General features: G+C 42.6%; 1 pseudogene; it reads left to right on the top strand.

The window, feature by feature from the left end:
- The first annotated feature begins 22,330 nt into the window (after positions 1–22,330).
- Positions 22,331–24,331, top strand: LOC100409819 (pyruvate kinase PKM pseudogene; annotated as a pseudogene).
- Positions 24,332–26,662: the final 2,331 nt, after the last annotated feature.

The raw sequence follows: 26,662 nt of genomic DNA, 5'->3' as shown, positions 1-26,662 counted from the left end.
TTGTGCCTCTGCCGAGGCGGAGTCTCGGGGCTTCTGTATCAGTGGGATTCTCAGTGGGCTTCTGGAACTGCCTTTGATTTACTCATGAGCTCTCTTGATGATGTAGCAATGGACAAGCTGAGACCGCAAACACATGTCCTTTCTTTCACAGCAACTTAGAAAAAAAAAAAATACCTCCATTTTTAGGCAAGGCAGAACGCTAACTTTTGCTATCTCTTTTATTCTCCCTTGAAATTATATTGATTTGGTCTTTCACTTTGTGATTAAGAGAGAATTTTGTTAGCAGCTGAGATGTGCTGCTCTAATATTTATCATTGTTATTGAATTCACCTTGAAATCCTTGGGTAGAGAGTTGGAATGTTTTGGAAAATTAATTAAAAGAAGACTTAAAATTTTTTACAGCTTGAAGAAACCAAGAAGGGTCACCATGGGGATTGTAGGCCCTTCCATATTCAGTAGGAAACTCTAGACATTTTCAGAGAGAGAGAATTAAAAAAAAAACTTGTGAAGTAGGTGTGAAAAAAATCACTGTATAATTTTGCTTAAAAATTGTGGTTTTTCAAATGTCTTCTAAAGAAAACATACCACTTTAAGAAATCATTTAATGTAAACTGGAGAAGCTAGGGTAGAGAATAATCTTTAGAGGCTTGAGTGTGGTATGCAAAATAATTTGAAATAAACTGAGATTTAGAAGCCACAAAGAAAAGTGGATGGGAAGATGGCTGGATGGTGGCCAGGGAGATATTTTTCTAGTTGAAAAGCAGCCACCACAAGCTTTTATGCTGACACAGAGTGCAGTCTTCTCACCTATGAGGATATATGGAATAAGCTGCCACAGAGATGGAGGGGAGAGACACATCAATTTCACTTCTCGTGGCAGAGAGGAAGCTGTGCACAGACAACCATTACATGGGGTAGAGTGAGGCCATCATTCATGCAAAGATAGTGCAAAGATGGAAGGCAGGATGGTGACTAAGTGCCTCCTGACATGCCAGCAATGTAAGCAGAGGCCCAGGGGCTGGACTGGAGAATTCGTGCCCAACCTGCAGAGGGCAGCACAGCAAGACCCCAGCCAGTCATCATAACCTACAAATACAGGGTTGGAATGGCCAGATCTGACAGTCCGAGAAAAGCCAGGAAACTGGATTTTGATTTGAAATTCCACCTACTTTAAGAGGTCAGCCACACACCTAAAACTTTTTAAGAATGTTGTTCTGAGGGCATGGAAATTTTCATGAATACAATAGGACGAAGGGAACGGGGTTTCTTACCACTGAAGACAGGAGGAAATTGTAAATGCAAGACATTAGCAAAGGCTTTTATGATAAAACTTCTCTAAAGCTTCCGTGCTGGGGCCAAACACTCACAGTCTTGTGTACATCCCTGAAGTTTGCAACCTCAAGTAGGGAAGTTGAAACCAAAGTTACGTGACCTAGTGATTAATAATAGTTGAAGCTAAATACGGGATCACTTCTACACAGCAAGAGGTTAAATATGTATGCTGTTGTTTGAATCAGAAGTTATATTCTGGTGGAAAATTAATGAATGACTGAATTATGTATTTTGTGTCTGGTCTCTCTGTGATTTGCATGCTTAACCACTTGGACCACATTATCATAAATCAGGTAGCACTGCTCACCTGGTGGCAGCTGTAGAAAGTTTGGACATAACACCTGGAAAGAAAGAATGAGTCTTTGCAGGGCAAGCCTTGCAAACTTTAACTTATACAATGAAGGAAATTTTCAGTGGAGCTGGAAATTCTTTCCACACTCGATTGAGTTCGAATATTGCTTCCTCTCACAGCAATCGTGCTTGTTGTAGGAAGTTTACTCTTTCTGTCTAACTCCACAACCTATGAGAATGCACCCTGTAGAGTTATGTAGGGGGAGAAAACACTTCTATTATGTCCTTGTAGGAGATCAGATTGTTATCCAGAAATAGTCACTTCCGCTGCACCTTTACCTTTACACTTCCCTGCCCCTGATCTTTGGTCTTAGCCTTAGGATTTGCTTTAACCAATATAACGTTAATGACGTGATGTGAGCAAAGGCTTGAAAAGCACTTGGGTGATTGGGTGTGTTCTCCTGGTTCTGCCATCTCTATGAGGCTTACTTTCCATAAGTAACTACTACTTCTTTAGCTCAGAATAAACAGTATATGGACTAGAGTCACCCAGACAAACCCGGCCAGACCCACAGTTGAAGCAATGTGCCCCACGAAGCCCAGTGTACATGATCTGCCCCAATCAACACACAGATCAAGGAGAATACATGAATGTTCTTTTAAGAACATTCTTAAAAGTTTGGGAAATTTGAAAATTTCCATTATTGTATAAGTTAGAGGTTGCAAGGCTTGTCCTACAGGGACTCATCATTTCTTTCCAGACGTTATGTCCAAAATTTCTACGCCACCACCATGTGAGCAGTGCTACCTGATTTATGATAATGTGAGCCAGTTGGTTTGGTCCACATCAGAGTTTAGGAGGGCTCTATTATGCAGCATTATTCTAGTAGCAGCTAATTGATATACTCCTTCTCATAATGAATTAGGCTTTTTGCCCTTTAATTGGTCCCTAATTGGCTTGCTTAGCTGGGGTTTAAGCATTCCAGTCAATATTGTGGGTAAAAGGTATTTTAAAGTCTTCGGAGAACTAGACATTTAGAGGGTCAAAGTTAAGCCGTTGGTCTACTTTCAGACAGACTACTATGGGCTCACCTGCACCATCAATTCCAGATCAGAAAAGTAGAATCTGGGTGTCATCCTCTCCGTAATCCCCTACTTCATCTGCCCTGCCATCCATCCAACCATTCACTAATCATTGTGCTGATCTACTTCTCACATCCATCTCAATCCTCCCAATGTGCTTCGTTTTTATTGCCAGTCATCCTGGGCTAGTTCATCGGCATCTCTTGCTTACATTAGTGCAACAGCCTCCACTCTGCCTCATCCAATCCATGTTGCACCTTGTTTCTCCCTTTGCCTGTCCCCCAGCTTTGTAACACTTCCACAACTTCCCGTTTCCTTCAGAATAATGTCCAGCTACCCTACCAAGGCTTACACAGTCCTTTGTGATCTAGTCCCTGATTTCCCTGCTAACATCTCTCACCACTTCTCCCCTAACCTACTCCAATCTTTACATGCTGCTCTATCAGCTGCAGCCCTGTCTCTGGACCTTCACACTATTTCCTAGGCAGGGCGCCACTCTCACCACACCCTTCTATCTTTCTGTCATTGCAATTCTCACACTCACAAAGGCTTTATGAAGAGGTCTGAAACATGAATGGAGGTTTTTTTTTAATTGCTTTCCCAACTAAACTATGCTAAATATCATTTTCCTTCCTCATGTTGACCAAGTGGGCAGATTCCACTACTATTTAATAAAATTATGTTATCAGAAACCCATTCAGGCTAAAACTGAAATCTTAAGCCAGATTCCAGTTTCCTTTCCCTAAGACCCAGCAATGCTTCAGCATAATGATTTCAGAATATGGGAAAGCTACTGTTCTGACCTTAGAGTGGAGTTGGTGGAGTGCATTGACTGACTGCCTGCGAAGACCCTCTCTTTTGGGACTCTGGGTTTTCCAGAATATTGGGCTGGGGCTGATGAAAACAAGGAAAGGGATGGGTATGTCTTACTTAAATTGCATTACAGCCAATGTCTTCATGTAGCAGACATCCAAATACTGATATTTTTGTGGTACATAGTGTGGATCTATAGGAAGATCCTTTAGGGGAAATACGTACCACACATTTCCCTGACACAGTCCACATCCAGTTATCTCTCTTCTAACTCCCTTGGTCTCTGCCCCATTTCCCCCCCACCTCCACCACTGAAGTATCCATTGCTTCTGGGCTCTTCTCACCAGCAAGTTGCTCGCTGGATGGGGACACCCATAATTTTGGCCAATATTTAAGGAACTCTACTGAAGTTATTTTAACAAAAAAAACTGGACAGTATTGTTACAAATTGTTTTTGAAGAATAAATTCTGCTTTTAAAACATTTGCTGGTAAAGTGGAATAGCAATGATCAAATCACTGATAAGGTAATGGATCTAGTTGTATTTTTTAATCAATTCTAGGATAATTTGGTCATTCATATCTATCCCTGTCCACATTTTAAAAGTTTTCCTGATGTAAATGAATGGGAATGAGCATTATGGATAGTTTGTTTTGTTATCAAACATTCTTTAAAATACCTGGAGTAGACAAGTTCTAATTCCAGCAGTCTCTTTAATTTCTAAAGCCCTGGGAAAGTAGGACAGGATGTTCAAGCCGCCCAACAATGGGGAGCCACCTAAGTAATAAGATCCCTGGCTGGGGAAATAATGCCTGACTCTTCGCCTCTTAGATGCTGGCAGATGAAACAAAATACAGCGACTTTTGACTGTTTTGTTCTGTGTACAATTGAAATTACACCAGTACAAATTGCTAGACCATGAGGCCAGGTGCTTCACCTGTGGGTTGAAGATCATGATCTACTAAACCTGTAAGGAAAAGTGTATTCAAATCCATCTATCTGCTAATCCACTCTCTTTTCATCTGGCAAGGGGGCACCCACCTCCCAACTACCTACATACTGAGATGGGCCCCTGTCTAACTCATGCTTCCCAGACATGGGACATTTTGTCTTTATCATTTAATTCTCTCAGAGTGGTAGAATCTGAAGTCAAATCCCAGCTCTGTTGCTCACTACGTGAGTAATTTTGTTGAGCCTCAGTTTCCTCATCTGTAAAGGAGAAATAACACTAGTGCCTACTTCAGTGTTAGTGTGAAGACTAAATGAATTGACGCATGGTTTGCAAAAATTTCTCCCATTCTGTAGGTTGCCTTTTCATTTTGTTGATGGCTTCCTTAGCTGACAACCCTTTTAGTTTGATAGGAGTCCTACTTGTTTATTTTTGCTTTTATTTCCTGTGCTTTTGGTGCCACTTCCAAAAAGTCATTGCCATAACCAATGTCAAAAACTTTTTTTCTGTTTTCTTCCAAGAGTTTTACCATTTCAGATCTTGCGGTTAAGTCTTTAACTTATTTTGAGTTAATTTTTATATGGTGTAAGACAAGCATCTAATTTTATTTTACTTTCTGATGTGTAGATGTCCAGTATTCCCAACAACATTTATTGAAAAGTCTTGCCTTTCCCCATTGTGTATTCTTGGCATACTTGTCAAAGATTAGTTGACCACATATATGTGACTTTATTTCTGGGCCCTCTATTTTTTCCATTGGTCTATATGTCTGTTTTTATTCCAGTACTACATTGTTTTGATTACTATAGCTTTGTAATATAGTTTGAAATCAGGGAGTATGATGCTTTCAGCTCTGTTCTTTCTCAAAATTGCTTTTGTTTTTAGGGTTATCTGTGGTTCCACACAAATTTTAGGGTTATTTTTTTCTATTGCTGTGAAAAATGTCATTGGAATTTTGATAGAGATTGTGTTGAATCTGTAAATTGCTTTGGGTTGTATGGAAAATTAAAAATTTTAATTCTTTGAATTCATGAATACAGAATTTCTTTTCATTTATTTGTGTCTTCTACAATATTTTATATTTTTCAAGGTGCAGATCTTTCAACTCCTTGGTTCAATTTATTCCCAAATATTTTATTCATTTTGCTATTATTGTAAATATAATAATATTCTTAATGTTTTGGATAATTTTTTCTTAGTGTATAGAACTTTAATTGATATTCGTATGTTGATTTTTTATCCTGCAACTTTACTGAATTTGTTTACTAGGTTTAAAGGTTTTTGTTTTGTTGGGTTTTTTTGTTGTTGTTGTTTTTGCTGGATATGGTAACTTGCACCTGTAATCCTAAGTACTTGGGAGGTTGAGGTGGGAGGATCACCTGACCACAGAATTTTGAGGCTGCAGTAAGCTATGATCATACCACTGCACTCCAACCTAGGCTACAGAGCAAGACACTGTCTCTAAAATAATAAAATTAAATTTTTAAAAAAGTTTTCTTGGTAGAGTCTTTAAAGTTTTCTATGTTTAGTAACACGTCATCTGTAAACAGAAACAATTTCTAATTTGGAGTCCTTTTATTTCTTTTTCTTGTCTAATTGCTCTGGCCAGGACTTCCAGTACTATGCTGAATAGGAGTGGCAAGAGTGGGCACACTTGCCTTATTCCTGATTTTAGAGGAAAAGCTTTCAGTTCTTTCCCATTGAATATGATGATATTGACTGTGGGTTTGTGTTATATAACCTTTATTTGTAGAGACACATTCTTTCTACATCTGACTTGTTGAGAGATTTTTTTTTAATCATGAAAAGATGTTAAATTTTGTTAAATACTTTTTCTGCATCTATTGAGATGATTGTGTGATTTCTATTGCCAGTACTAGAAATTAATCTCATATATGTACTTAAAAATATGAGAAATGAGCCATGTATAAAGCAATTCATTCTTAGAGTGTTGCATGTAATAGCAAGAGATTGGAGACAACCTAAATGTCCATCCAGAGGGAAGAATGTAATAAATTATGGTGCATACATATATTGGAATGAAATTGAAGGCATTAAGGAGAATGAGGCATCTCATTTTGTACTGATATGGCTTGTTTTCAAGATGTATCATTAAGAAAAATAAATAAGTAATAAATATAAGTATTTATACATATGCACATTTATTATGTTTGCATAACATATCTCTGGCAGAAGACCAAGCAATTGCAGCAGTTGTCTTTAGGGAGGGGAACTGGGCTATAGGATAAGAAAACATTTTACAATATGCTTCTTATTTTCCAATGTTTGAACATACGAAATGTATTTCTTATTGAAATAAATATGTAAATCCATTGTGAATGAAGCCATGCCTGAGGACATCTCAAGTGAATGTGTGTGACTGGTCAAGATCAGAAAACTTGCTCATGACTCCAGCTGTTGGTTTATGGCTTGGCTAATACGTCCACTTGCCCTGAGATTTTTGACCATTGAGCGGTATCACTTGCTTGTAATCTTACCCAAACATTGTTAATTATTCACACAGTGGCCATGGGTTAGTCAAAAACCATAAGAAACTAATGAAGAAATACAACAAATTAATGATGAACAGAAAAAAATTATATTCATTCTGCAAATGTGCCTCAAGAGAATCTATATTCGGTCTAAAGTTGTATTCATCTTATCAAAATTCTTTACAACACATTGAGAAATATACCAAAATGAAACAGAAAACACCTAAGTGATCATCTTTTTCTTTTTTTTGAAATTTGTAATGGTTTTTTTTTTATTTTATCTTTTACTTTATTTTTATTTTACTTTAGGTGCATAGTATATCTGGCATTTCTCCCCATGTTGTCCCTCCCCACCCTCCACTGTCTAAGTGATGATCTTATCCAGTTTGGTTTTTCACTTATTGGGGTCTGGCTGGGCTTCCTCACGCTGCACAGCAGTGTATTAGATCATGAAATAAATAAGTCCCTGCTGCCGATTACCCAAGAGCTGCACTGAGTTCCTCAGGTGAGAAGTAGCTCCACCACAAATTAACTTCAGCAACTGGGTGCATTGGTTCCATTGATTTTTAATTTGGGGCTTATATCTAAAAATCACTGCTTTTCTATTTTCCAGTCCAGTCCACCCTAGTGTGTACAACATGTTACTTCTGCCTGGTGTTACGGCATCCTCTAACTTGACTTGTCTCTGCTGCTTGGGAGAATGTCTGCCTCTGTTAGTGGTTCTTAGGAGCCCACACGGAAAACTGTTTTGCCATAGAAACTATATTTCAGGTCATGCTATCTCAAACATACCCTCAATATTTGATGAAAATCTGTCCAGTTATTTGCATGTAATGCAAAAGCAGACAACCCAATAAACACAATCTTATTTGTATAGACTTTTACTATCCACCCTCCAATGCATTATTTGTGGCAAAGAACTTATAAATGGTAGTTCATAATCCTTTCTCTTTTCTTTTCATTTGGAAACAAAACAATAAAATTATATAAATAAATCCATTTTGTCTACTTTCATGCTGTAGATATAAATTGCAATATATATTAATATCAATTCAGTCTAAAAACAAACATAATGCAGACAATTTCATAGTTTATTTGTTAACACATAATCGCATAATTCATTTAAAGAAGAAAGTGCAGAAAGTTTCTTATTAAATGAGGAAAGAGAATAATTTTTAAATTATAGTAAAAATCACTGGCCATTTAAAAAAGTACTTTTTACTAATAGCTTAAAATCATTTTTCATATTATGCTATAGAAAAAATGAAAAAATGGTGTTAAAATTTCTAAAGATAATTTTCCTGAGATTATGTTTTTCTCTTTAAGGAATTTGTGAATCAGATACAGAAGTGCACGGGGAAAGGTGCCTCCCAAAGGAAACCCAGAAAGGTACCCAGATTCTGAACATCTGACAACATCCGTGGGAAGTGAATGGCCTCCTTTCTGCCCCTTCTCTCCGTTGTCTGCCTATCTCACACCTGCTCACAGCCAAAAAAACACAAAGTGTTTTCCAAAGTAGTTCTTCTGAGTTTAGTGCTCTTCTAAGGTTTCATTCATCTCAGACACTTATCAAAGAGCAAGGATTGTTAAACATGGGCTATGTGTCAAATCACTCAATACTTGAGCAATAATATGAATAATAATATGAATGGCAACACTCTTTGCCATCACCCTTAAAAACCTCACCCTTGTTGTCTGGGCACGGTGGCTCACGCCTGTAATCCCAGCACTTTGGGAGGCCGAGGCAGGTAGATCACCTGAGGTCAGGCGAATGAGACCATCCTGGCTAACATGGTAAAAACCCGTCTCTACTAAAAATACAAAAAATTAGCCCGGTGTGATTCGTGCCTGTAGTCCCAGCTACTCAGGAGGCTGAGGCAGGAGGAGAATCGCTTGAACCTGAGAGATGGAGGTTGCAGTGAGCAGAGATTGCGCCACTGCACTCCAGGCGACAGAGTGAGACTTCGTCTCAAAAACAAAACAACAACAAACAGACACACAAAAACCTCTTCCCTGTTAAATAGATAAATAAGCTGATATGTTAGTTCACAAGGGAAAAAGCAGAATTTGTGGTAAAAATGAGTCAGCTGAATGGTATCCTACGGGAATTAGCAGAGTTCATTAGAAGAGAAGTGACAGGTGTGTGAGCCTCTCCACCCTAACCTGCTTCGAGACCCTTCGGCACACCAGCTGGGGGTCCTCAGGCATGCCCAGCTCTAACCAGGACTGTGGCCACCCCATCCTAGAACTTCTTCATGGAGAGATGTCACACAAATGCTTAAGCAATACTGTGTGGATCTGTAGCCTTGAGCTCTTGATGAGGAATCTGTCACATCTTCAACCTCACAACTTCCGTTTGAGTTTTTAGGGAGCCGCACTGCTCATTTGTTAGAGGGCAGAACCTTCTATCACACCCTCAGGGAAAATGAACTCTACTGTCATCCTCCCTGGGGCTCACAAACTCTAAGGGGCTGGAATTCGGGCCCCATGGGGACATATCTGTATATCCAGTCAGAAGGGTTACTTGCTGCTGTTTCTGGATGAAGGGGAGACAGGAGTAAATAAATGGGGTTTGCAACTTAAAAAGAAAACCCCAAACAAAAAACGAATTTAAAGCTTTCTTGAACAAATAATTGTTTGCGGAGTTCATTATTTAAATTGTGCGTACAGGCACAAAACAAAGGGGAAATGTGACTCATCCTTGGGAATTATTATTAGTCCAAGTTCTGAACACTAAAAAATGGCCTCATTTACTTTGAGTAATTTTCTCTAAGTGTACGTGAGCCTCAAAAGAAAATTCTGCTAAATGCAATGTGGGATCCTGGATAAGATCCCGGAACAGAAAAAAATAACTATTTAGGGGAAAACTAGGGAAATCCAAATAAAGTCTGGAGTTTCGTTAATCATGAAGCACCAGCGTACCGTGGTAACGTAAGATGTTCCATTGGGGAAACTGGGTGAGAGATACACGGAAACTCTCTGTACTATCTTTGCAACTTTTCTGAAAATATAAAATTGTTCCAAAATTAAAAACTTATTTAGAAAATAACAGGGTAATTCTGGAAGTTGCTTCCCCTTGTAAATGTGTAGCAAGATGCCTCCCGCACGCTCCACAGGGATGGGGGAGGCGTCCGGAGGCATGCTCAGGCAAAGCAAAGTGACTTGCGCTGCGGAGAGGAGAGAGAAGTTCCTTGTTGTGAACAGCCAGCCAGAATTGCTCAGTGTGGGCATTTTGGAAGATTTGGTTTTCTAGATCCTCTTTCTCCTCAATGACAGGACTTGAGTCTGCGTGATTCTAAATGGGGCAGCAAACCTAGGTCAGTTGGGAACATCTGTGGGCACACTATCAACACATGTGTGCCGAAGGCATGAACAAATATGTGAATTGATTTTTTGTTTAGTGACTCCTGATACACGCTATTGTTCTTCGTATGTACCTCTCTCCACCTTCTCTGCCTTGATATTCTCCATCCTTTCCTCCTTCTTGTGTGCTTTTTCTCTTTGAGAGCTTGGCCAAGCACATTCATTGGCTCCTACAAGCACATTCATTGGCTCCTAGTGACCCTACCGTGGACTGCAAAGGGGCTTTGAGAAGCCATAAAAGAAATGGCTTCGTGGTGAGGCTGGCCAGGCTACACGGCCCTGCTGTGTCTCTGAGATATGAGATGTCCCCGTCAGTTACCAAAGCCAAACTGTGACAGCTGAGAGACCAAAGCAGAAAGCCAAAACCACACAGGGACAAGATGCCTAAGAGCTTTAATCTCAGCTTCAGGAAAAGAAAGTATGGAGTATGGGTCACTGGAGGCAGGTGACAACCTGTCTGTCTATGTCTGGCTGGGAAGAATTCAGCTTTTTCCTCCAAACTGCTGGCACATTGCAGGTAGGGAGCTTGGGATCCAGAAAGTGACTCTCTGTGTTTGTTTTACTCCCCAGGAGGGGTGGTCTCCTTGCAAGGAGTTCCTGACACTGGGCCAGCATAGAATGTGGTACCCAGGCACTGAATAAATGGGAGACTGCTGGGCTTTGGGAAGAAGGCTGGGAAGGGTTCCGCAGAGTCACAATTCTCAGGCCCTAGTCTCCAGCAAATGCTTTAGAAAGGGTCCTCTAAGCCTGGGGTGGCAAGTTTTGCAGGACAAATCACCTCCATGACCTCCCTAAGCTTCTAGAGAATGATGCACTCCTTCTCTAACAAAGGCAGTGCCAGTCACCACTTCCAAGGAGAGCTGCTTCCCCTGCTGTGACGGGAGTAAGGAATTTGTGTAGTCAATTAGATGAGCTCTGAATCATGATACAGCGATGGAGTGGAAGGCGGGAGGAAGGATAAGGAAGGATCTAGAACTTTCTAATGGAACTGGGAGGATGGGGTGTCAAGAAAGGATGATCCAGGAACTGACATGTTAGAAGGTTCTAGGGAATTCCCCAGATGGAGAAAAAACAAAAAACAAGCTGGTGTGAATAGGATAAGAAATGCCTCAACATCCCTTAGAGGGTAGGGGTTTTGAGTTTTGAGTTCAAGCTGTGCCCCTGTCATTGGAAACTTTAAGACTTCATGCCCTCAAGTGACTCAGAAAGGTCTCTGTTTCCCCGGGTATAACATGAATCTCCCTACGCCAGCTTATCTTCTATTTTTAACATACTATGAAGGAAAGTGTTGGATTGGACTGGAAACTAGGTAACTTGGGTTTATGTCTGTGCCTTCCTGCTAACTTGAGTAAGGCACTTCACTCTTCTGGTTTTACTTTTTCCTTTCATTAAAATGAGCAGTTGAGTTTTTAATCTAAGTAAAAGCATTTCTAGGTTGATTTACCTTTGACTTTCATCCAAGGCCGCAAAAAGGTTAATCTTAAGGGAAGGGGTACTTCCATTATTTTTTCCTGTTCTTTGTTCTCCCTGATGCTGTCTGAAATTGGTGCAACTGACTGGTTTTACAGGTAGATTCAGGAGATACTATCCTATACAGAGGACTATGTCACAAAGTTCCCTAAATGCATTATTCTAAGTATCTAAAGATCATCACTATTTTGGCTCTGCCAGCCTTGTACATCTCATCCCTTCTTCACGCCCTACATCCTAGCCGCACTTAAGAATCTCCTGGGATCTGTGTCCTGCCCGGCTTCTCATGTCCCTGGCTTTCTTGTTCTCATGTCCCTGCTTTCAGGTTGAAGCATCTTTTCTCCTATTCACACCCATCTTGCTTTTTCTCCCCCTGGGGAATTCCTTCTAGAACCTTCTCACGTGTCAGTTCCTGGATAATCCTTCCTTGATGCTCCCCAACCCCTAGTTCCATTGGGAAGATCTAGGTCCTCCCCTATCCTTTCTCCCCCTTTCCACTCCATCGCTGTTTGATAATATGCACCATAGGACGTTGCAGCTCGCTGCCCCCCGGCGGGGGGGGGGCGCCCTCTGAGCCACGATCAGTTCCTTCAGGGCAGGTTGTGTGCCCTGACGTTTATCACGATACCTAGTCCCTCCACCTGAAATAGAAAGGTGAGTGAATACAACTTACAGTCATTGAGAAAGTGAAGCTAAGGGTCAGGGAAGGCAGGAGCCATTCTTCCTTAAGTCGAGTAGGGCTCCCAAGGTGAGATTCCCCAAATCGAGCTGTAAGAAACCTGCCAGTAAGCCGCATGACCTCAGTCCTTCCAGTGCTGTTTTAAAGGAGTGAGAAAGCCTTGAAGACGTGCATTTTGGAGCAGAGTAGTGCAGCAGATGCGTCTCTTCCAAACCCCAACGGGGGCAGGGGCAGGCGCTGGACACCTCCCAGAAATGAGAGGCATGTCACGCACGTGCTGTCCCATGTGGTGTCTTCAGAGACGGTGCTGCTGTGTGGCTTATGGTGACATGGCCCTGCCTTTCACTCTGTGGCCCCAAATGGCATGTGCCCAATGACAGATGTGTGTGTCAAACCACGAAAGACAGCAGCCTGGGGGAGCTTGGGGCAGCTACATCAGATCTGAAATAAGATGTCAAAATCAGCCCCTGGAAGCTGGGTATGTTTACTGCCTCACTGTCCCACTCCTCCAGGGGTCAGTTCTCAGCCAGCTCCATGCCACCACACTGGCAGGGCACTCTGCTAGGCCTGGCAGGTGTGAGAAGGCCCTCAGAGCCTTGTGAGGGGCGTCAGGATGTAGGACACCACATCCTCAGTACTCCACTGTCTTATCTGGATCCTCTGGGGGCTGACGTAAGGGTGAGATGGTGGAAGAGAAACTGTATTTTGTAGTTACTCTGCTCAAAGCCCCCTATACCAAGGAGCCCCCTACACCTACACCTACACTCTATGGCATCTTCCCTTCATAATAGTATCCCTTACCAGTATATTTCGGTGACTGAAATTAACTGAGAACATATGTGTCAGGAATGGTGCTAGGCTCTTTATAGGATTATCTGATTTAATTATCACTGTAATCTTATAGAATAGGTGCTATTATTGCTTCTGCTCTGAAAATGAGAGGATCCAGCCTAAATGAATTTGGTACTTGCCCATGTTTCCTCAACTAATGGGTGTTGAGGCAGGGACACAGAAACAAGCTGTCCCATGCTCTTAGGCACACTATACTGCATCATGCAAGACCTGGGGAGACAATGGGAGCAAGGACAAGTGGGGTCGCATGGGGCCAAGTGATGCCAGGGCACCTGTGGGAGCCACATCGCAGGGGCCTCGTGTTCCTCCCTTGAGTCGGACAATAAGAAACTGGCTAGGACATTTCTCAGTCCATTCCTTCAGATTGAGTGGAGTATCAGGCTCACATACACAGAGTTCTCTTGGCTACTAAGAGGCACTATCTGAACTCAAGGAAGGAGCGTGTAACCATAACAACAATGCTGTAACCCAATCTCTACCCCCATAGAAAGAAGAGAGCTTTGTGGTAAAGAACTATTTATCTCAAATAACTGTTGAACAGGATAGCTTGCCACTGACGTTCCACTTGGGCAGCAAAAAGTCAGTGGAAAAATTTAGTGGCTGAAATATTTTCTTTGACCACCCACAGTCTGGGTGTAGTATGCAAAGGGGACACCATGGGTCAGACAGTTCAGGCCCCCCACCGAGGAGCCATCAGGGCTGGGTCAGTAGGTTTGGCATCTGTCAGCATCACTCCATTTGCTAAAACCCTTGGGAGGGTTCCTTGTCACATCTGTTGAAAGCTACAGTCTCCTTCCTCTTGCACTGCCTCACTTACAATGTTAGTAAGCAAGCAATTTAAGAGGTGAATTATACTAATTTTGCTTATCCTCGAAGTGTGAAATTTTAGAAGATCGTGCCAAATGAATAATCATGTATATTTCTCAGTTTGTTTGTGGCTTTTCTTAAAGTTTGTTCATTCTTAAAGACACCTCTATGCCGTGCAAATTTAACTGAGATGAAAAATGGAAGATGAAAACAATCGTAAAATTTCAGCTGCTTATCTGCAGTATGTGGTTCTTGGGGGAAGATCCCCCAAAAACAACAGCAAATTATCTCATCTGCATGACTGATTTATTTTCTTCCACTTTTCATTGGGAAGCCCTAACTCTGAACCATGCTGGGAAAAGAAATTGCAGACTTTGCTCTAGCAATGCAGAATACAGTGTGGCAGGGGTCAGGGGGATGCTGGATTTACACAGACCATGCAGAAAATCCATCACACCCCTTTCCCACATTTAAACTTCCAAACACCCACCACCACAACCCCACGGTCTGCCTAACATGATACCTATTATGTTAAAATATACTAATTCTGTCTACCCAGCGGGAGAGACACATAATCTCACAGGTCACACTACACTGACCAAGACAGGGGGTGACTTTTAAGATACTATCCAGATAATTACATAAATTTTAAGACTTGCTTGGCACCAGTTGATCCATTTTATATTCATTTATCTAAGTAAAGTCTCATGCTCATCATTGAGAGATTATTTTACTAGAATATTATATCTTTAAAAATATTTGCTGGGGGCCAGGCGCGGTGGCTCATGCCTGTAATCCCAGCACTTTGAGAGGCTGAGGCAGGTGGATCACGAAGTCAAGAGATAGAGACCATCCTGGTCAACATGGTGAAACCCCGTCTCTACTAAAAACACAAAAAATTAGCTGGGCACGGTGGTGCGTGCCTGTAATCCCAGCTACTCTGGAGGCTGAGGCAGGAGAATTGCCTGAACCCAGGAGGTGGAGGTTGCGGTGAGCCGAGATCGCGCCATTGCACTCCAGCCTGGGTAACAAGAGCGAAACTCCGCCTAAAAAAAAAAAAAATTTTTCTGGGGTTATTACATCAACGGAACCCAACAGAATACCACACTGCAGTTTTTACAAGTCTCTTCTTTGTGGTAGAACCTGAAAAGACTCTTCAGTTCTACCTAAACGAGGAAGGAAAATTGTGCTGGCATTTATTTCCCTCCCATTGGTTTCTTGCCTTTGTTCACATACCATTTTATTCCAAAGAAAGCCATATTCTCTAATCATAAGTCATACTGGAAAACATCAATAAATATAAACAATTATTCTCATCCACCCTCTTCAGTATAAGAAGAATCTATAAAATGTATACAGTGTGTTTGTAACATAAATAAGAGAAATATATACACATATATAGGTATGTATATACATATAGCCTCCAAGTAAATTCAGTGATTCTTCTATAGTGGTTCTTATAAAGCTAAGAAATTTGAATCCAAAGGGCTTTTGGGTTCTGGAATTCGACCATTCATCATTTACTCAACAAGCACAGATTCGTACCTGCCCTGTGCCCGGCAAGTTTGCATATGGGTTCTACCCACAGGGGAGCTCCCAGTGTAGCAGAGGAGTTCACAGTTCTGTTACCAAAGGCTTGGAATTGCCATACTCACACAACTAGCACACAAAAATTCTCCTCCTCTAATTGAGTTGAAGAAACTACCCATGTCACTAAATAATTCTTAGCTTTCCTAAAAGAGTCACCAAATGCTCTTTCAAACTGGTCATGAGATTGGAATTTCTAAAATTAAAAATACACTCCACTACATATGGAGAACAATACTGCCAGCAGGTGGCTCCGGCAAGGCCCTGTGATAGATGGGAGAGTCAGGTGCTGGCAGTCCAGGGCTGAATGTGCTTGGGCCTCCTCAAAGTTGCCTGGCTTTTTGGGGTGATCAGTAAAGTCTCCAGTGGTCAGAAATGCCTGAGTTCTGCTGATTTTGTTTTGTCAGTAACCCCTCATTGACTGTTACTTTATTTTTATTAACAAGACATTGATGCTAGTGATTGCCATAGACCGGGAATCGCAGTTTCTGCATAATATAGATGGGTTCCTGTTTTAAAAGAGGCTACTGCTGTAACCAGCAACAAAGCTGTAGAATCACGGAAACGGATGACTCTTCAGGGAGTTGCTAGTGAACCGCCAGCAGCTGGCCAGAGAAGGCCGTAGGTTGGTGCTGCAAAGCATCTTATATTTCAGGGCAGGAAATCGAGGCCAGGAGAGAAGAAAACTTACCCCATGTCCCACACCAGGTTGAAGGCTGAATGAACCCTCAGTTGATCATGGGTTGTGCAGGTGGCCAGCATCCCTGCTGCACTACACCATAAGCAAAGACATAGCCATGGACATAGTGATGACATAGCCATAGCAATGATCAGAGAATCATTTCTTCTCAAGATCCCAAGAAGAAATGATTCTCTAATCATTGCTCCTTTGCTCATTAGCTGTCACTGACTGAAAACCTATCTGAAACATACCAGTGATGTCATTTTACAAAAAATAAAGTTAACAGAAATATTACAATGCTATTTGACAGGAAAAACCTGTCAAATATACAAAAACAAAACTCAGTGTGTGAAGTGGTAGACATTAACATACAAATTAGACTGTAATTTGTTATTGAGAGTCTTGACAATATAGATAATGGTTAAGAGCATGGTGTTTGGGTTAGACAGGTCTACTTTCAAGTACAGTTTATTTTTCTTTTTTTGTGATTTTTCTTTTTTTAATTTTATTTTAGGTTTGGGGTTACATGTGGGGGTTTGTTATGTGGGGGTTTGTTGTACAGTACAGTTTCTATTACATACATATTTTTTTTTGAGATGGAGTCTCGCTGCAACACCCAGGCTGGAGTGCAATGGCATTATCTCACCTCACTGCAATCTCTGCTTCCTGGGTTCAAGTGATTCTCTTGCCTCAGCTTCCCGAGTAGTTGGGATTACAGGTGCATGCCACCACCCCTGGCTAATTTTTGTATTTTTAGTGGTGACGGGGTCTCACCATATTGGCTAGGCTGGTCTTGAACTCCTGACCTTAAGTGATCCACACACCTCAGCCACCCAAAGTGCTGAGATTATAGGCATTAGCCACCGTGCCCGGCCCCTATAACATATTAACTTGGAAAGTTTGGCAAGTTATTTAGCCTCTGGGAGCATCAATTTCCTCATCTATATAATGGGGATGTCATAATGGGAGATAATCTATGTAAGGTACAAACACAGCATTGCCTTATAGTGTGCACTCACTCATTGTTAATCATGGCTCAAAAGTATAATATGGATTAAGTAAATGGTACCATTGGGAACTGGCAGAGCCTTCTTAAGATGTTGGTCCTAACTACTGTGGGTATAATTCCAGGCTGCATATCCAACAGTGTTGACACAGAAATTCTTAAAAGTGTAACCCTTCTCTACTTCCCCCTATAACTTCTGGATTTTTCTAGGTGTACTGGGAACCTGAATTCAAGGTCTTAACCCAGGAACTTCTAAACTATGCACACCTATAGCCTGTAACTCTGACCCATCCACAAAGGTTAAGTTCTTTACGAATACTATTTTTAAAAATTTTCTGTAAAACAAAAATGGTGAATTTATGGAGTTTCAGTACTTTAGCATGTGAGAAACTTAAGGGACCAGGGGACCTTTTTAGTTATGAGGAAGTAGGAGTTGAAATAATGTAAATTAGAACTATTTTAAGAGGTTGGTCAATCCAGTCAATGGAACCACAAGCTGGACCCTCTTCTTCTTGTGGGCACTAAGACTTCAAGGGCAGGCTGACCAGGAAGCCCCAGTATAGAAAGTTAGATAGAGCCTGTGGGTGCAGCAGGTTCTCAGGCTCAGTTCAAAAGGAGTTGGCTTCAGCCAGGGGAGGAGCACAGAAGCACCACAGGTAGAAGTGGACATGGGTAGTTTATCGGTCAGAAATCAGCTTCTGTATCCGGCTTCGCTTCCTACTGGTTGTGTGACCTTGGGCAAATCACTTAACCTCTCTAAGCTTCAGCTTTCTTATTGGTAAAGTGATATGTTCTGAGTGGGTGGCTGGCCCACAGCAAAAGCATAATTAATGTGAGTCATTACTATGAGTAAGGAACAACTCAGTGGAAACACTGAGGCCTTTATATGAAAGTCCAGCAAATCACAAGGCAACAGGGAGAATGGGTTCCGCACAGAGAGGTTAAGAGTCCTGAGCCAGCACAGTGGGAAGAGGAGAAGCCCCCTCTTTCCTGTGCTCCAGGCCCTGGCCTTCTGCTGTGGTGCCTGCCTTTTTTCAGGTTCTTATCTTCTTGCTGGGACCTCAGGGGTGTCCTGGCCTCCTGTGACCATCCCCACTCAGATTCATTCTCCTCAGTGCTGCAAGGCAATATTTCCCACAATGCAAACCTGACCAACTTGCCATTCTGATGAAAACTCTTTGACAAGCGTTTTAGCAAGAGCTACAGTGGGCTGATTTCCCGCTTCCTGAATTGGTCATGCGCTTTCACTTCCCTTCCATTTCACTCCTTCTGAAATGGATCACCCTTCGGCATGGCTCACAAACCTTCCATGACTTGGTAGTTTCTTCCATCTCTTGACTCACCTGTAGGCATGACACACGGAGAGTCTTGGAAGCCAGAGAAAGGCCAACTTTACTTTGTGGTTCCCCAGCTGATAAGACACCTGCTTGGGGGCAGAGAAACTGCACTTACCTAAGCACTTACTTTTTTCTGTTCTCACCTTTCAACGCTCGTTAGAATCACCTGGGGGTGTTTATAAACTACCGCAATGCCCAGTCCATACCCCAGACCAATCATGTCAGAGTCACTGGAGTGAGATGCCGGTGTCAGTATTTTTAAGCTCTTCTGGTCATCCTGATGTGCTGTTAAGCTGCGGATCACAGCTATACATTCATTTTTATCTTTCAAAGGAAAGAGTCTTATCACTTGTTTGAAGGACAGCCTCAAATCTGAATATCAACCACCTGCTACTTATTGCTGACTTTGGGAGAAACGATCCATTTCAGAAAGAGGACGTCAGGGAAGTAAAAGTGCATGACCAATTCAGGAAGCGGGAGATCAGCCCAGTCTCCTGCAAAGCCCGTGGTTTTACAGAAACCCTTCCTGAATGTCAGCGAGCATAAGCCCTCGTGGCCTGGGCAGCTCTCGGTGAGCAGCCTGGCCTTGGTCCAGCTCCGCACAGAAGGACCAGCACAGGGAGGGAGGAAGTGACTCAGGGCTGCCTTCTCCCTGACAACAGGACAGGACTGTAACCTTTTGTGAAAGGACAGGTAAAAATAGCTGCAGCACTTTAGGAAGAATTCAGAATTTTTAGATTCTGAACCATATGATTATATAACAGGATACGTGATCTGGGAAAGGGCAGGAAAACTATTATTTATTGTCTTTTAGTGTCCTGGGCTGGGTGCTGTATGTAAGTCCCACTTAATCTTCACAATGACCATGTGAGGTGGGTGTTTTCCTCTTCTTTTCTATAAATGAGGAGCCTGCAGGCACTGAGGGGGAGATGATGAACTCAAATCACTCAGCTTGCAAATCACAGAGATGGGACTAACCCTGGTGCTTTGTGTCCCACACCCCACTCACTGCCTTGACTCTGGCTCAACCCCAACAATGACACGAATGGGATGGCCATGAACTTCTCCAGGAGCCAGGGCTGCCTGGCTGTATCTGAGGGTTCTTGCAAAGCTGCCATGAGAGACAAAAGCAGGGCTGGGTGCAGAAATGTCTTAGCTGATGTGAATGTCTTGTATTCTCTTGGTCCCCAAAGTTCACTGAAAGGTATTTAACGGCGGGATGATCTATCCCACCAGGGGTCCAGGGAGTTTCATCTGGCAATGCTACTATGGTAGACCTGTGAAGGGTTGAGCAGAACCTAGAAAACAAATTGGAAGATTTTGCAGGCACTCAGATTGTAGATTTTATATACCTTTCATGAAAAGGAACCTAGGTTCCTTAGAAACGTAGCCATTTCCAGGTCTGGGGCAAGAAATGCATAAATTGAGAAAGAAAAGAAGCAGTCAAAGATCAGATTCTTGGGCTTATGTTGAAATGACCCACACGTCAACTTGAAATGATACTCACTGGCTAAAGATGGACAATTTGGACAAAAAAGAAAAATGGCTGACATGGATTGAAAAATGTCAAGCATATAAAAAAACCCATGAGTTTATAATAATACACCATTCCGCCCTCTCATAAAAACCACAACACACAACTCATTGGTTAACTAGCTTTGGGAGTTGCTTGTGCACCAACTCATTTTTCTGAAGATTGATAAATTAAGGAAAAGAATAAAACATCTATCCTGTTTTTCCTGCATTCATTTTTTTCAGGGCAACCAAGTAGCTGATGAGGAAAAGTTTTTATTTATGGAAAAATCACAATCGATACTGGAGGAGGAATGTTAGAAAATTACCAGTTTGCAACTCATTGACATAATGGTATCAGGAATGATCATCGATGGCTATTGAAACCACGAAGTGAAGGTTAATGGACACTTTGCTAATAGATAGGTATCCATGAACTCACTGTTCAACCTTAGCCTACCGGAAGTGGAACAGGGGAACTGGCAGACATGATGTATCCCAGATGCCATAAAATACACATGACTAGCACCATCTAGATGGAATTTGAAGCTAATCAAGCTGCCAGATCTGGGTATAACCCACAAGAAATGCAGAGGGTAGAGAAATGTGTTAAATGGTAGTGAGTCCTCTCCCTTCACGGTGTAGGGGAGTGAGGTAGTTAGGCTGAAGGCACATGCCGCAGCCCCATTCTGTGACAATCCTACACAGCCTTGGGACCTTTACAACACAAGCCAGTAAAGAACCAGCTAAACTTTAGTCATCGTTCAGTATAATTCAGTGTGAGAAAGACAATCAAGTTAGTGTGTAAGACAGGCGGACCTATCAGAGGATGAGACATCTAAGTTAGTTCTTGTGTTTGAGAGCTCTAAATAATATTTTTTAAATAGTGAAGAAGCACATGCTGTCATGTATTTCAAATGTTTAGGTTTGACACTTAGCACCTTTCATACACACTCACACAATGACCATCTCATGATGCCATTTGGAAACCACATCCTTCATGAATATGCACCGCCCCACAATCTTGGCCCATGCTCCATCATGGACTGCTGGGCACAGCCCAGATTTTCCAGCTGGAGAAATAATAGAGCCAATCCCTGTCTTCTATTCTGTTTCTTTTCTATCCCACCCCAGAGTATAACTATGGAGGTAATGAGGGCACAGAGAAGTAATGATTCTTTCTCAGCAATAATTGCCCCAATACTGGCTCACCTATCTGCACCTATTCGCTCTGCCTTCCTACCCAGGACCTCAGATTTCCTATCGCTGCTCTTATCAAAGCCATCCTACCACTTCACACTAAACAACACCTCCTCTGGCAAATCAAAAACCTTCTTCCAGAAATCCTTTTGCTACATCATTAATTTTTCTTCTCTTTGGGATCACTGACATTAACATAAAACAGGTTATTATCTCTCTCATTAAAAATATCTTTCCAAATGTCCATAGAGTACCATGTACTTTTTGGGTGAGGGGTTCACCAGAATTCCAAACCCCAGCATTATGCAACATATCCTGGTAACAAACCTGCACATGTAAACCCTGAATCTCTAATAAAATAAAATAAGATTTAAAAAGCTAAAATAATAAAATAGATTCCAATTGGATAAGGATTTAGAGATGAAGAACAAGATGATTTTCGAATGCAAGCATTTGTGGAGATTGAAATTTTTAAAAATAATTTTGTATAGTGTTGCCATGTGCAGAATAAAACTTTCAAAGTTAGTAGCACCAAGAAAGCTAATTTATATTTAAAAAAATACATTTTCCTTAAAAGAGAATAAAACTTTCAAAGTTAGTAACTAACAATAAAGAAAACTAATTATGTCTTTAAAAATACATTCTCCTTAAGAAAGACTAGAGCAGAGATAAATAAACCAGAAAATAGAAAAATAATACAAAAAAATCAATGAAATAAAAAGTTGGTTATTTGAAAAGATTGACAAACCTTTAGCAAGGAGAATTAAGAAAAAAAGAGATACTACTCAAATTTCTAAAATTAGAAATGAAAGTAGGCACAGCAACTGCGTATCAAGGGCTCCTGACCTCTCTCTGGGTTTGAGGACCTCAGGAGTAATGTTGAAGCACCATAGTGAAGCTGGGGTGGTCTTCATTCAGACTCAGCTGCATGCAGCCATGGCTGACACATTCCTGGAGGGCATGTACTGCCTGGCCACTGAATTGCCACCCATCACAGCCTAGAGCACTAGCATCATCTGTACCATGGGCCCAGGCTTCCCCATCATTAAAGATGCTGAAGAAGATGATTAAGTCTGGAATGAATGTGGCTCATCTGAACTCTCATGAAACTCACAAGTACCATGCAGAGGCCGTCAAGAAAGTTCACACAGTCACGGAAAGCTGTGCTTCTTACTCCATCCTCTACCAGCCCATTGCTGTGGCTCTGGATGCTAAAGGCCCTGAGATCCCAACTGGGCTCCTCCAAGGCAGCAGCATTGCAGAGGTGGAGCTGAAGAATGGAGCCCCTCTCAAGTTCACACTGGATAATGCCTACATGGAAAAGTGTAACAAGAACATCCTGTGGCTAGACTACGAGGACATCTGCAAAGTGGTGGAGGTGGGCAGCAAGATCTACATGGATGATGGATGCTGACTTTCTGGTGACGGAGGTGGAAAATGGTGGCTCCCTGGGCAGCAAGAAGGGTGTGGACCTTCCAGGGGCTTCCGTGGACCTGCCTGACATGTTGGAGAAGGACATCCAGGACCTGAAGTTAGGGGTCAAGTAAGATGTCGATATGATGTTCACGTCATTCATCTGCAAGACATCTGATGTCCATGAAGTTAGGAAGGTCCTGGGAGAGAAAGGAAAGAACATCAAGATAATCAGCAAAATTGAGAATCATGAAAGGGGTTGGAGGTTTGATGAAATCCTGGAGGCCAGTGATGGGATTATGGTGGCTTGTAGTGGATCACTGAGATGCGATCGCACTGAGATGCGATTCCTGCAGAGAAGGTCTTCCTTGCTCAGACAATGATGATTGGGTGGTACAACTAAGCTGGGAAGCCTGTCATCTTGCCACTCTGATGCTGGAGGACATGGTCAAGAATCTCTACCCTGGCTGGGCATGGTGGCTCATGCCTGCAATCCCAGCACTTTGGGAGGCCGAGGCAGGTGGATCACCTGAGGTTGGGAGTTTGAGACCAGCCTGACCAACATGAAGAAACCCCATCTCTTCTAAAGTTACAAAATTTGCCAGGCATGGTGGCACATGCCTGTAATCCCAGCTACTTGGGAGGGTGAGGCAGGAGAATTGCCTGAACCTGGGAGCTGAGATTGCACCATTGCACTCCAGCCTGGGTAACAAGAGCAAAACTCTGCCTTAAAAAAAGAGGAAGAAAGAAGAAGAAGAGGAAGAAGAAGAAGAAGAAGAAGAAGAAGAAGAAGAAGAAGAAGAAGAAGAGGAGGAGGAGGAGGAGGAGGAGGAGGAGGAGGAGGAGGAAAGGGAGGAGGAAGAAAAAGTTATTGAAGAAGAGGAAGCAGCTGCATCCCACCCGAGCTGATGTCAGTGGTGTGGCCAGTGCAGTTCTGGAGGGAGCTGACTTCATCATGCTATCTGGAGACGCAGCCAAAGGGGACTATCCTCTGGAGGCTGTGTGCATGCAGCACCAGATTGCCTGTAAGGCCACCATCTACCACTTGCAATTATTTGAGGAGCTCTGCCACCTGGCACCCATTACCAGCAACCCCACAGAAGCCACTGCCGTGGGTGCCGTGGAGGCCTCCTTCAAGTGCTGCAGTGGGGCCATAATCATCCTCACCAAGTCTGCGGGTATGCCCATCAGGTAGCCATACTGCCCACGCACCCCCATGATTTCTGTGACATGGAATCCCCAGACAGCTCGCCAGGTCCACCTGTACTGTGGCATCTTCCCTGTGCTGCGTAAGGACCTGGTCCAGGAGGCCTGGGCTGAGGATGTGGACGTCAGGGTGAACTTGGCCATGAATGTTGGTAAGGTCTGAGGTTTCTTAAGGAGGAAGATGTGGTCATTGTGCTGACCTGGTGACACCGTGGCTCTGGCTTCACCAACACCATGCATGTTGTTCCTGTGCTGTGATAGACTGTGATAGACCCCAGAGCCCTTCCTCCAGCCCCTGTCCACTCCCTTCCCCAACCCCTCCATTAGGCCAGCAATGCTTAAAGAGCTCACTCTGGGCTGTAACATGGACTGGTAGGCTGGGACACCGGGATAGAAGATTTATGCCTCGCTGAAACATAGCTGTTTTTAGAGCCTGCTCTGGTGTGACAGCCCAGAGCTTGGCTGCCCATCATGTGGCCCCGCCCAAGCAAGGCAAGAAGGAGGAATGCAGAATGCAGGCCCCCGGAGCATATGGCAAGAGGGTGACAGCTTCCTTTCCTGTGTGTACTCTGTTCAGTTCCGGTAGAAAATGGATGCCCAGAGGACTCCCAACCATGGCCTGGGGTCAGGAAACAGCCACCAAGAGTTAGGTGACTTAGGGCGTGGGGCAGTAGTTCCAGTTTAAGCAGACTCTGGCCCTGGCCCTTACTTGCTTTCCCAACCCCCTGGGCCTTTTTCACTGACACCTGTCCCCACCCTCCACTCAGCTGTACTATAGGAAACACTCGACCCTCCACCTTCCACCTCCCCACTACTGCAGTCACCTCTGGGCCTGTGGCTGGAAAGCCTAGCTGTATGTCAATAAACAACAGCTGAAGAGAAGAAAGAAAGAAGAAAAAGAGAAAGAGAGAAGGAAAGAAAGAAAGAAAGAAAGAAAGAGAGAGAGAAAGAGAGAAGGAAAGAAGGTAAGAAAGAAAAGAAAGAAAGAAAGAAAGAAAGAAAGAAAGAAAGAAAGAAAGAAAAGACAACACAAGACATTAACTACGGATTTACTGAAATAAAAAAGATTCTAAGAGAATACTATGAGCAACTGTACACCAATGAATTGGATTTGTTAGATGAAATGGACAAATTCCTAGAAACGTAAAACCTACCAAGACTAAACCATGAAGACATGGAAAATCCGAACAGACCTATGACTAGTAAGGAGATTGAATCAATAATCAAAAATCTCCAGACAGCCAGGAGTTGTGGTACACACCTGAAGTCCCAGCTAGTCAGGAGGCTGAGGTGGGAGAATCACCTGAGCCTAGGAGTTTGAAGTCAGCCTGCGCAACATAGTGAGAGAGACTGTATCTCTAAAAAAAAAACAAAGAAAGAAAAAAAAAGAAAATCTCTACAAGAAGTCCTAGACCTAATGATGTCACAGGTGAATTCATCCATTGTTCAGACCAGATGTAGGAGGAAGTCTGGACACTTCCTACCCCCACACTCCACTCTGTCCTACAGCCACAGGCCATTTCTCACCCAGTCCACTCTTGCTTCCCCTACCCCTCCCTCGCCTATTTTCTGCCTCCACAAAGATTTTTTGAAAATTCAAAATCTGATTCTCTTTTCTATATTTAAAACTCTTCAGGTTTTCCCTTTTCTTTTTGGAAAATGATGGAAATCTTTTGTGGCGTCCTAATTAGGGAAAAGGAGTCAGGATGGCAAGACTGAGGGAAAGAAAAAAGAAAAAGCAGATTGGGCTGGGCACGGTGGTTCACACCTGTAATTCCAGCACTTTGGGAGGCTGAGTTGTGTGGATCACCTGCAGTCAGGAGTTCGAGACCAGCCTGACCAACATGGTGAAACACTGTCTCTACTTAAAAAAAAAAAAATTAGCTGGGCTTGCTGGCATGCACCTGTAATCCCAGGTACTTGGGAGGCTGAAGCAGGAGAATCACTAGAACCTGGGAGGCGGAGGTTGCAGTGAGCTGAGATCACGCCATTGCACTCTAGCCTAGGCAACAAGACCAAAACTCCATCTAAAAAAAAAAATAAAAAAAGAAAGAAAGAAAAGGAAAAGAAAAAGCAGATGAGTTGTGTCTGACTTTCTTGATGGTCCAGGACACGTAGTCATCCTGTGCAAAAAACTCACTATCTTCCTGCACCCACTATAATCAGACCCTTGCCTGATAGAAAAATGCAAGTTAGTTCACTGCCACCTTGGCATTATCAGTACTGCACAAAGCCCTCTTCAGCACACAGCATAAGTACTATTCGCTAAAGTCCCCAGCAAGCCTTTGTCTCTTTGCAGTTCGCACTTCTCTTACTAACTGCTCATTGTCCCCTTACAACATATTTTCATACTTTCTCTAATAAATCTGCCTTTCTTTACCCACAACTGTCTTGGTAAATTCTTCTCACCTCCATGCCACTGGTCCTAGATAGTGACGTCTTTGACATGGTCCTCCCTCTCAGGACTTTGCATGAGCTGCTGGTTCCTAGTTGGCTCCCCCTCATCCTTCACAGTGTAACTTAGGGCTACTTCCCTTAGGGAGCTTTTCTGACCTTCCAGAGCAGTTCTAGGCTCCCTGCTTCATACTG

This window comes from Callithrix jacchus, chromosome 4 (assembly GCF_049354715.1).
Source record: "Callithrix jacchus isolate 240 chromosome 4, calJac240_pri, whole genome shotgun sequence".
NCBI lineage: Eukaryota > Metazoa > Chordata > Mammalia > Primates > Cebidae > Callithrix > Callithrix jacchus.
This window is presented reverse-complemented; position numbering and strand designations above follow the sequence as displayed.